This window comes from Sebastes fasciatus, chromosome 7 (assembly GCF_043250625.1).
Source record: "Sebastes fasciatus isolate fSebFas1 chromosome 7, fSebFas1.pri, whole genome shotgun sequence".
Classification (NCBI taxonomy): Eukaryota; Metazoa; Chordata; class Actinopteri; order Perciformes; family Sebastidae; genus Sebastes; species Sebastes fasciatus.
Genome location: NC_133801.1, coordinates 2862613 through 2875121, shown reverse-complemented (window position 1 = coordinate 2875121; position 12509 = coordinate 2862613). Strand labels below are relative to the sequence as shown.

The window sequence follows — 12509 nt, the reverse complement described above, 5'->3', positions numbered from 1 at the left end:
TGGAGGATTTAATACCGGCAAAAGCAGGTGGGGGCGTTTTGCAGAGGTAGGTATTAGTTGCCAGGTTGGAGTCATTTTAAACAGGTGGTGCCTGAGTTTAGAGCCTGTGGTGGCTGGGTTGCCAGGTTTGAAGGTAGGCCAAGGCTAAGCATGTTCACGAGAAATGTTGTCACAATGGATGGAAAGTTTTGGTGAGTTGGAGGCTCAATTGGGCTTTCAGAGCAGGACGGGGAAAGGACTCGGTTGCTAGTTTGGAGATACTGTATTACATATTTTATTGTATAGCAACATGACAAGTGAAGTGATGAAAGTTGGACCAGGATGAAGGGGTGGATGTTTGAAATCAGACAATCTGGGACAGGACAGTAAAACTGGATTGACTTATGAGCATTGAAGACAGTCTGCAGATGGGTGCTGTTTTGCCAGATTTGAAGTCTTATATAAGTAAGTATTTGTTTCCAGAACACCATGTATGTTTACATTTTGTTCTTTAGCCACAGAGCGCCACTTGCAGGTGATCACTCTGTGTTCAGTCCTGGTCACATGACTTTACACATCCTCCAGAGATGTATTATAATGAGCTCCACTTCCTCGTGTCTTGTGGAAATACAGTAAGCTGAGATGTGCCTACAGTGTGTATTTTTGAAACGTAGGTTCTACCGGGGTTTGCTCACCCAGCGCCTCGTTGGCTCACAGGGGCCACACCAGGGAGGAAAACCAGGTCACCTTTAGTCTAGTGTTTGTAACTGTATGAGCCGGTGAGGAGATAAATCTGTACAAAAGAATGATGATGGAGGAAAGTGGACGTGTTTGCCATATTAGAAAAGTTAAAAATAAGAAAATATCAAGTCAGACAGTTAATTAAACTAAATAAAACATTTTGTTGTTGACAAAGAACAGACACAGAATAAAGAAAACATGACAATAAGCAAAACCACTAATGCTATAATCCAGTCCGTCATCAGTCTGTCTGTCCGAGGCAGATTAGACAATCGTGTTAATCTTTTACAGTATATCTTCTCCTTTATGTCCTTCTACTTGTTTTGGTGTCTTGTCCACTTCTGTCTGTGAAAGGACAGCAGCTCGTAGTCCATCTCAGGCTGCGTACTATAAGAAAGGAAGTGCAGTTATTTGGTCCAGGACCAATGAAGAGAATTAAGGGCTCTGGGTGTCAGACTGGCTTTATGTGGTTTTATAGGGAACCAATAAAGTGTTTGACCACATGGTAATGTGTGGAGGCAATTTCTGTGAAGAAGGACTCGAAAATCAAGAGAAAGTCTTTTAAAGGTTTAATAAACACTTGCCAGTGGGCAAACAACCATCAACATAAATGTTCAGGGCTGAGAGCCCTGATGCTCTCTGTTTCGTGACATTTATACTCTTGCGTGCATGCTCACAGTCGTATATCTCACATTGTCTGTCTGATTGACACTTCTGTCCTTTTTAGGGTTACTTGTCCTCAAATAGACGCTACAAGTCCGTTGACTAGGTATGCAACACTGAAACAGAAATAGGCCTTAAGGGCAATGAGTGTCACCTGTCATGACCTTAGGAATGTGCACATGTTTGTATTTTTCCAACACATAATGTTTTTGGATTTGGCTCAAATCAGGGTATATATGCAACGATGAGTCACCTGTGTAGTATTGCCATTGGAGAGCACTTATAGGCACACGATTTGAAGAAATATGAAACATGGCTAGATGGATAAAGAAAGGGAGTTTTGGTTGCCAGATTGGAGCAGGGTCACCAAGTTGAACACATCCTAATTCAAGACTTCAGGAGGTTCAGCCTCAAGGAGCTTAATCGTCTCGAGACAGACATGAGATGCACGTTTCACTGATTCAAAGTTGACAGTTTGGATTGATGGACGTTTTGTGGCTGGACCGCAGAGGGCTGAGTGATCGAGTGAGTGATGAAGTTACACGATTGGTCGTTGGAGTTTTCTCATTGGCTGTTGCTCTTGAATGACACACTTTTAGACTATGAATAAAAAGTAAATAGTTGTTCCTGTAAACATGTCACCTCTGTGGCACCTCACAGAGGTGACTGAGTGAGGTTGGTGTTTGTGTTTCACTTCAGTTAGACATAATAAATAGGTCCAAATGATTTTGGTTTCAAGTTGCCAGGTTTGATCATTGTAACTTGGGTCCCTGAAACTGTTTTTGAGCCACTAGAGAAAGCAGTGATATTAGAGAGATGTGAATATTTGGCTTGAGTATTTGGCAGTTTGGAAGAGGGCTGCCAGACTGCTGTGTAAAATTAAACTCTTTGGGTATTGATGATATCCCTAAAAGGGGGTTATTTGATGCGTGATGGTGGAGGTAAGGTCTCATTAACACAGCGTGAATTTGCCAGGTTGGAGAAACAGATGGAGCAATCAGGCGTGGCGAGGGGAAAATAAAGCCGGTTATTTGATTTTTCGAGAAAGGCAGAGAGAGTCACGGTTGCCAGGTTGAAGTAAAAACAGTTTTCTGTGTTGCCACTTCAAATAGTATCAGCTGCAGAAGGAGGTTATTTCCTTTAGGAGCCTGATGAAACAAGGTATTCACACAGTGGGGAGTTGCCAGGTTGGGTTGTTGTAAGTTTGACCTTAGAGATTTTTGCCATCAGACATTTGAGAAAAACGGGTAATGGCGATCTGAAAAGGGGGTTATTTGGAACAGGACAAGATATGTTTTTCTTTCCAGGGCGGAGCTGTGTTGCCACGTTAGATTGAGATTGCACCGAAAGACATACAGACAAGAGAGAAATACACAAACACATAGAGGGAGAGGGATGTTGCACACTTCAGGTTCTATTAAATTCAGAGGAGGATTATTGGGTGCAGAACTGAGATATCAGCGCTGTGTGAAGTTGCAAGGTTGGATCGGTGTTAGAGGCTTAGAAATGGGATAGTCGAGAGGTATAAGAATCACTACCTGTTCTACCTTTGGTTCTTTTTTTTTTTAGAAAATGTTGCCAGGTTGGAATGAAAATGTCTTTACTTGTAGACCTACAAAGCCAAGTGGGTTCCAAGGGGTTACTACGGAGAGACAGATGGTTGGTTTTAACTCTCACCATTCAAAATCCAAAATGTGCTTAGCAGCACATCATTTATTTGATTGGTCACATGGTCAGTAGTCACTTTTGAGGCCTTGATACTTAGGTTTAAAAAATATATTTTGTTACAAAAACAGATAACATTTTTAACTGCACTTTACCACGTTTGGTTTCCAGAAGTTAACTCTTTAGCAGACACCGCCAGGTCCGATTTTTAGGCATGAATAAACAATTAGGAGTATTTCAAAGTGATTTGTGTGATCAGGACAGCTCACACCATTTGACAGATTTATTTTCAATGGTAGAAGATTTCACTTCACTATTGCGCATATCCCAAATCCTACTCCCGTCATCGCAGCCAGTCGTTGCAGACTCTTGCTGTGCAGCCAGACGTCATTCAAACCCACAAAAACATCATCTTCAATTCTAACTGAGGATCCAAAGTTTCCAAAGAATATCAAATACGTCAGGCATAGAGTTTAAATATTTCAGTGAGAACATCAGAATATATACCGATCAGCCATAACATTATGACAGCACGGGCACCCTGACCGGTCTGCCGCTACGCAGCCCCATGCACAACAAACTGCTCCTCACTGTGTGTTCTGACACCTTTCTATCAGAACCAGCATTCACTTTTACAGCAGTTTGAGCTCCATGTAGCTCTTCTATTGGATCAGACAACACGGGCCAGCCTTCGCTCCCCACGTGCATCAATGAGCCTCGGTTCTGACCCTGTCGCCGGTTCACCGGTTCTCCTTCCTTGGACCACTTCTGGTAGATCCTGACCACTGCAGACAGGAACATCCCACAAGAGCTGCAGTTCTGGAGATGCTCTGACCCGGTCGTCTAGCCAGCACTATCTGGCCCTTGTTGTCAAAGTCACTCACATCCTTACGCTGACCCAATTTTTCTGCTTCAAACAAAAAGTTCAAAGATCAAAATGTTCACTTGCTGCCTAATACTATATATATATATATATATATCACTTTTCAAAACAACAGTTCCAAAGTGCTTCGCAGTTAATAATACATGTTTGGATATTGATATAGTATTAGTTTGTGAGTGTGTATGTGCAACATGAGCAGGATGATAGTAAGTTAGTATAAGCTACAATTTCATTGCTGCCGGAATTTGAAGCAGCCACTATACGTGAGTGTAGTGATCGGAGCTCCTCTGGCCCGATGGTTTTCTGTGAGAAGAGCTACAAAGTGGAAATGAAAGTCAGCACCAGCAGAAGGCAATTTATTCTCATTGTAGTTTTTGAAAATGTCTGCCTGAGCCAAACGCTGCGTGCTCAACACCTCATACACTTAACACGTTGAAGCAGAATAGACTGCTGGTTCACACAAGACACCTCCCATCCTTCATATCTGATAATGTGTGGCTTCCTACCAAGATGACAACACTGGACAACAGCCAGGAGCTGATTCAGGCTGATGCATTAGAGATGCTGGAGCATCACTGACTTTAGCCAGTGGACAAACTTTGCTGTCATATCCCATTTATAGATGTAAACACATTACACATTGCATTTCATCATGGTGAGACAAATTTTCAGGGAGTTTAAAGGGCTTTACACGAGGCACAGAGATGCATTCAAAAGCATTATGTGGAAGAAAATCAACTATAACAACTTACCTCATTCTGCACAATGCATACAATCACTAGCAACGAGTTCTTCCTGTCATATTTGTGGTTTCCTCTCCAATATGGTGTCTTCCCGTTCTCTCAGAGTGCTGAAGATCAGCAAAGTACTGACGCCAAAATCTGACACTTCCCGCTGAAGTTTTAGATAGCTGAAACTTTTTTTCTTGCTTTCACACTCAGTTGTAGCTGCAGGAAATATCTGGATGTGACAGCGTGTTTGCTGCTTCTGGCAGGTACCCACAGGAAACCAAAAAAACTCCTCACAAATATGCAGACTCAGGAATGCAAATTACAAAGCCTTTGATTACTGTTTTTATTGGAGTTTTAGAGTGGGATTTTCATTCCTTTAATGGCCACAAACTCCCGAGGGACGAGTAGAAAGGGGGACAGTGGACAAATCGGAGTGTGGAGTTGCCAAGCTGGGCTGATTTGAGTCGGGGCAGCAGGAGGAGGACTGCCAGCATTATTTTACAGAAGTGCTGACAGTTCCCGACCAGAAAATGTGCTTAGAAACCCAGACAATTTCCTGCAGTCACCTATTTAGTCTTCTCCACTTCAGTCTCAATGGATCTTTTTATAACTGTGGCAACACAGTTTAGGAAGTGCCAAACTCATCTCCCATATGTCTCTGTGGGAGACTGAATGTTGAGTCTCTCAGTGGGTCTGAAGGAAGCCTGGAAACTTACTGGCTGAGAGAGAAAGACAGCGGTATTTAGTGATGAAGCGAAAGACAGAAGGGATGGAACGCAGTCGCCAGAAATAATGTTGGCATTATATCAGCCTCGTATCACACTTGCAGTAACGCACAATGACGTGGTTAATGTTATAAACTGAGTGGTTATGTCTAGGTAACAAAACTGCTTAATTAAGGTTAGAGAAGAAAATGTTTTGTGTTCAAATAATAACAAAACAACCTAACAATGTAACAATGTAACCTCACAAAATAACAATGTAACTTAACAGTGTAACATAACAGTGTAGCATAACAACGTAATAATGTAACCATGTAACATAACAATGTGACATAACAGTGTAACAATATAACCATTAGTATAACAATGTAACGTAACGACGTAACAATGTAACAACGTAACAATGTAACAATGTAACCATGTGACAACGTAACCATGTAACATGACAACATAACAATGTAACGTAATGAAATATCAATGTTACCATGTAACATAATAATGTAATGTAGCAATGTAACCATGTAACATAACAATGTAACGTAACAAAGTAACAGTGTAGCATAACAGTGTAACACAACGTAACAATGTAACATAACAATGTAACAATGTAACAACGTGACAATGTAACATAACAGTTCAACATAACAGCGTAATGTAACAATGCAATGTAAATAACTGCCCTTATTGGACTTTCTTACATAACATTATGTATCATTATGTAACAAGCGTAACAACGTTTCATAACAACCGTAAAGTCAACGTTTACTTCTGGTTTCACACAGGATACGGACAACCTGCCCTGTACCCTGTACAACTAAACTACTTTCTCAATTACATTTGGAGGGAAACACATTTTGTCACAGATTATGTTTGTCTTTGACGCATAACAGATACATTTGTAACGATAGATCGCGGAGGGCCGCAGCAAGTGGCGTAGTGCAACAAGCGACATGCACAGCAGATGACGTAGTATATCAAATGACAATTCTGTAGGAGACAGGGTTCGAACAGCTGTCTCCTGGGGGAAAGTCCTGTGTTTGTTTGACCCATCCCTCCCAACCACCCACGCATAGTGGACTTCATCGTTTGTTATCCTTTATATTATATCATTCAACTTTCAATAATGTTCGATATACTACGTCACTTGCTCTGATGCAAAGATATCAGCATTTAACGTATCCATGGTTTGCATTTGTCCCTGTCCACTGGGCTGAGAGGAGAGAGCGATAAAGAGAGAGAGACAGTTGAGACAAAACTGAAGTAGAACCGGTCGAGGAGACTGAGAGGGACTTCACACCATCTGTCTGTGATTTTATAACTCCCAGAGGTTACCAGCTTGGCTCTGTTTGCTCCTCAGTGTTTTACCATCAGAGGGAGCAGTCATGTAGAGCCTTGACAACCGTCAGACAAGGTCAACTTTTTACCTGCAAATTGTGTGCAATCAGCAGGGAAATGCACCTGGAGAGGTTGCCAGGTGTCACCAGCGCCTCCAGCAGTGCACCGCTGGAGGGGGGATCACTTCTCCTGTCAGTTCAGATACAGTCTGCTGCTGGCTTTCATGTTGCTGCAGTTCGACTCGGATTGGTGCAACAAATACATCTGACATATGATTGGTTGAATTAGGTTGAATATACTGTTATTAGGGAACGTTTTGGAGACATCTGTATTGGCTATATGCATATCATTCATCAACTTCTGTCATGGCTGTATCGTTCTCTCTGGCAGTCTCACAATGACTGGAGAGTCTTTGTGGAGGCACACTGGATAAACAAGTGTCAAAAGAATCATTTGTATTATTCCACAATGAAAAACTGTGTTTGCATAATTCAGAATGCAATCCAGAATTGTATTATTGAATGTGTACTTGTGCCTCTAGTGTGACATGGTACAGAGTTGCCTCTGTGTTTGATGTTTTTGGTTCTGTAAAACCCTCTCACAGAGAAAATAGACCTGTCACCAGAAGCACCATGTGCTCACTGTATCTCATCTCATCTCATCATTCTGTATCTAAAACATATTCAGACATGTGTTCCTGTTGATTCTTCTTGATTTTCCGAACAGAAAGTTTAATCAGAGCGCTCTGATTGGAGACAGATGTCTTCCATCTGTGCTGATGAGTTCAACAACAAACAAAACCCAAAGTAAATCTGCGAACCGGAGAGCTACTTAACTATCTGTCTTTACGTGACCTTTTGACTTCTGATATTTCATGGTATGCTTCCACTTACTGCTAAAAACAATTATCTTATAATCAAGTAGCTGTAGCTAATTAACATAAATTCCTTGAGGCTAAAATTAAACTTTTTGCTGTTGTCTGGTTGACTCTTCTACAGAGAACTGATCTCACTCATAGCTTCACATCAAATGTAGGAGATTTTCCCAGTTAAACTTTTATGCTCGTCAAATTCATATTTTAAACTTATCAACTTATTGGTTTTGCTCTTGGATCTCCAGTATTTTCTGGAAGTAGCATGTGAATAATAAGGTATACAATTAAATAAGCTACAGCTGTTCTGACTGCAGATTTAAATTAAATATTTTAGTTTTAGTTACATTGTTTTTTTTTAAATAAATTATAGCGAAAATGTATTGAATGTGTATTCTCATGTTTTCTACTTTCTTTTTTTAATTTGTGGGGAATTAAATGCAAAAGTAGCAGATTTTATTACCTTTTTGTAAATAAACAGTAACATGCTGGCATATATTGTAAAATTACGGTAAAACCTAGTTATCCAACTGTTGTGTACTGTAATCCAATATGCAGTAATATACTGTTAAAACAAATTACAGTAGCTAAACTGTAATATAACAGTAAAATGCTGATGCCAGCATTTTACTGTTATTTTACGGTGACATTTGTCACAGTGTTTTTATAACAGTTATTTGTGGATGTTAAATGCTAAAGTTAATTAAATTTAATACTGGATTCAGATTTCATAAAATGCTATTGAACCCTAGTCCTACCCCAAAAAGTGGAAGGCAGGTTTGACTCATCAGCGTTGATAAACTATGAGGGTTGCTCCCAGGCCGCAACCTCCTCTTCTGAAAAGTATAGCCAATGTATTGTATTGGCCAGCAGGGGGCGACTCCTCTGGTTGCTAAAAGAAGTCTGGTTGTTAAGAAGTCTATGAGAAAATGAGCCTACTTCTCACTTGATTTATTACCTCAGTAAACATTGTAAACATGAGTTTATGGTCTCAATCACTAGTTTCAAGTCTTCTTCAATACAGCATGATGTTCATTTAGTAAGTTATGGTCCCATTTAGAGTCAAATAGACCATAAAGCAGGGGATGCTTTAGAGTGGGGCTACCTTGTGATTGACAGGTCACTACTACAGCGTTGTCCGGTCTGGGAGTTTTGGTCGCCTAAAACGCTCTTATTCAGCGTTCGGTTGTACTTAGCTCCACCCTCTTGTGCCACATACTACTGTGTTGTGTCAGGCCTGTTTATTAAAGGACACTCACTCACATTTAGTGAGGTTTCTATGGTTGCTGTGGTTGCTGTTGCTATGGTTACACATGTGCATCTGTATAGGGTCCAATAGTTCTGAAAGTGGCATGGGAAACTAAAGTGTACCAACGCTGAGCTGTACTATGGCCCGCAGCATGGGACAGTGCCGTCTTTGTGCAGTGGAAAAGACATATCAGTGTGTCTTTGTTTGACTCTGTATGTCGCTGGAAAATTACAACATTCCAGTGAAAGGAATGGAAGTTTTTTGTAGTAGATGAAAATGTCCGTATTTGTGTGACGGCTGCTTGACTCTGATTGATTAACAGGCAGCGGATGCTAAACTCTGTCACTCTGTCATTGATACGCCACAGGGAGAGATGGTGGCCCTTTTTTACCCATGATGCTTTCTTTCTTTCTTTCTCTCTGTCTGACTTTCTTTCTGCCCTTCTTTCATCTCAGTCCGTCTCTTCTCTTCCCAGCGACTGACCGTTTTCTTTGCTGATTTACTTTACCGGCCAAGTTGCCATTTGGCTGCTCCGCCGTCCTCTCACTGCATTTGTCCACTCGTCTGCCTCCCTCCTTTCTCCCCCTCTCTCCTCTCAACCTTTCCCCTCTCCTCACCATTTGTCCTTCTTTTTCTCTTGGTGTCTCTGTGCAGGGAATCTTGGCAGACTTTGACAGACAGCTGGCCGAGCCAATGACAAACTTCGAGGACTTTTAACGCACGTCTGCAGGGTCCTCGGGGTCAAACCCTCGTGGGCGTGGGCACCACGAGTTCGTCCACGTGAACCCGGATGAGCGCCAGCACTGTTTCGTGCCCCGTGAGAAGAGGACGGCCCCCCTCCCTGCTAAAGAGGTAAGCTGCTGTTCACTACGAGTCAGTTAATGCAAATGCAACGCTGCCAGTGTGTGAGATTAGCTTTTCGTTTGGTTTGACATTAGGCCTCTTCTTCTGCTTGTGGTTGATCAGAATCAGTGGTTACACAGTGGTTTTAAATGTCCACTTTCTGTGCATGAGAAAGATCAGTTATTTATGACTTCAAATTCTGGACAATCCATGTAAGATATGATGTCTGGATGTCTAGTCTTTGCACTGTTTCCTTGGTCTTCAGGTGTTTGCAGCTTCAGGTATCTGTAATATATGTTGGGTGATGGGAGTAGATCGATTTGGCCTTGAGTTGTATTAACTGGACTCACTAGTACTTTAGTAACTTGCATCTGTTTCAGAAGTTCCCCCAGAGGGATTAATCAAGAGTAACTGATCTTATAGGTCGTTGTGGGATTTGACACTGAGACATTGCTGTTGTAAAATGTCCTCTCTCCACTTGGCTGGAACAGGTTTGATGGATTACAGTTACATTTACATAGTTCACTTTGTTGTATTGTAGAGGTAGTGAGATGCGTCTGAAGTCTGCGCCCGCAGCACCTCGGTCATTTGGTGTGTAAATTCATTTTATTTTCTCTCCAGTAGAAACTCATAACTATGAAATAGAATCAGACAAACATACAACAGATCTACAGTCATGCAGTGATGCTCCGTGTGTGAAGATGGATCGCCTCTTCTTACTGTTTAATTTCAACAGATCTGTGTGCTGCTGGAACATTTTATACACAAGATAATACACAAATCAATGAAACACTGCAGACAGTCCTGCTGTGTTTCTCACCTCCACGTCAAACGTGATCATTTCCGGTCGGCCTCGGCTGCTGCTGGGGAAAAACAGAAAAGATTTCCCCAGGATGAGCATTATTACCAGTTTGACGTTAAATCACACCTTTTGAATGAGTTTAAAAACCTGCGTCGTCCGTTTGTGTTAAACGTACAGTAAGATGCTGAAAATAAGATTTAAAGCCGTATTTACAGGATCGGGATTTGATGGGGTTCAGCAGCGGCTTTTACACAAACTCATAGTAGAAGAAGAAAACATTTGCAACAACTCGCAATTACAGTGTGTGTGTGTGTGTGTGTGTGTGTGTGTGTGTGTGTGCGTGCGTGCGTGCGTGCGTGCGTGCGTGCGTGCGTGCGTGAGTGAGTGAGTGAGTGAGTGAGTGAGTGAGTGTGTGTGTGAGAGAGAGAGATAGATACAGTGACTTCGGCTAATGCAGCCTTAATAGCCACATTTGTTTCTCGTGCCGACTAAATCGTTTGAAGCTACTCAGACTAGAAAATAGGTCCATTAGGTCGCTATAGATCTCATCACACACACACACACACACACACACACACACACTGAAATGAGATCTTGATACCTGCATGCACCTCCACACTTAATTCCCTCACAAATCACACCCCACACTAATGTGGACTTGCCTCTGTTTTGTTAATTTACACCCTTTTCTCTTCACACACCGTCCCACCGTCCCACCGTCCCACCGTCCCACCGTCCCACCGTCCCACCGTCCCACCGTCCTCTGCTGCACCTCCGTCTCATTGAAGACTTTTTCCATCAGAACTAATTTGCCGTTGCTGCATTCACCGTGGCGGTGACAGGCGTTTCCTAATGAGACAGAGTGCTCGCAGTAATGGCAGGTGTGGGCCTTGAATCAGAGTTACAGTAATGAGATGAACAGGCCTAGTGATCACAAGCAGAATAATAATAACGTCCAGACGCAAGGGTGAGAGTAATGAGAGCGAAGGCCGGGACACGAGTTAGACGGACAACAAGAGGAGAAGGTGCCTGCTGCTCCTGTGTGCAGCTTCTTTACTCTAATGAATCAACACCAGAGCATTCAGAGACAATATTCAACTCTGGTAAATTACATCTCAAGTTTGTGAAGTGAAAGTTTGTTGAGCAGAGTACAGACATGCCTGAATGCTGAAGAGGTCTCCTTCACCTCCTCCCTGTTGTGTTTGTTGTCGAGTTCTGCAGCGTGACTAGAGAACGGTCTTATAAATAGTCATCATTAGCGGTGAAGCTGCCGTGTTCCAGGCAAATTCCTGCCGAGCTGTTGGGCAGGAAGTTTGCCCTCAGTTATCATGTGCGCGTGGCGTTTTGGTGATGACAAATGGTGCAATGATAATCTCCTTTTATTATTAATATAAAGCCGTTATCCACCTGTATGTAAGTGCACCTCGGTGGAGGAGCAAGCTGCAGAATCTCTTCTTATCTTTGAACACTAACTGCAGTCTCACCGGATTGTTTCTTAGCCTGAGAGCTGGTGGTTTTCAGGGATACACTTGTTTTTAATGTGCACACATCTTCAAATAAGTAATCCCTAGCAAAGAGCAGCAAAAATATTAAACAATGTTGTCAATGTTTCAACATGTATTCATGAGATGTCAAACAATGTTGAGTTTAACAGGTAGAATTCCAAGTAAATCCATCCAGATCCAAATTAAACCAACCCGAGCAGCTCATTAACATTATTATTATGATATATTATTATGATAGTCACTGTTGACTGTGTGTTTCTGTTTCTGTCTCACCACATTAGTAGCTGTTGTATATGTGGAATTGAAGCACAGTAACAATCTCCAAACAAGCATCACAACTTTATCACATGAAATATGACAACCTAACGATATTGATGATGAAGTATTCAGTATTTTCTGCTCTTTGGGTTCTACTTCTTAATTACCCAGGAAATATCGGGGCAGAGTTTAACACAAGCCTGGAGGCTGCTTCGATCTGTGTTCAGTTTCATTCTCACAGTTAGAGGGCACTGCTTTCCAC

At 41.9% G+C, this 12509-nt stretch overlaps 1 protein-coding gene across 5 annotated transcripts in view; it reads left to right on the top strand.

The window, feature by feature from the left end:
- Window positions 1-12509, top strand: part of LOC141771100 (leucine-rich repeat and fibronectin type III domain-containing protein 1-like protein) — a 389487-nt gene that overhangs the window by 191529 nt on the left and 185449 nt on the right. For all 5 annotated transcript variants that reach the window (XM_074641026.1, XM_074641023.1, XM_074641022.1 and 2 more), the window contains one exon: window positions 9494-9691. The gene's annotated coding sequence lies outside the window, so the exon portion shown is untranslated. The remainder of the gene's footprint in view (window positions 1-9493; window positions 9692-12509) is intronic.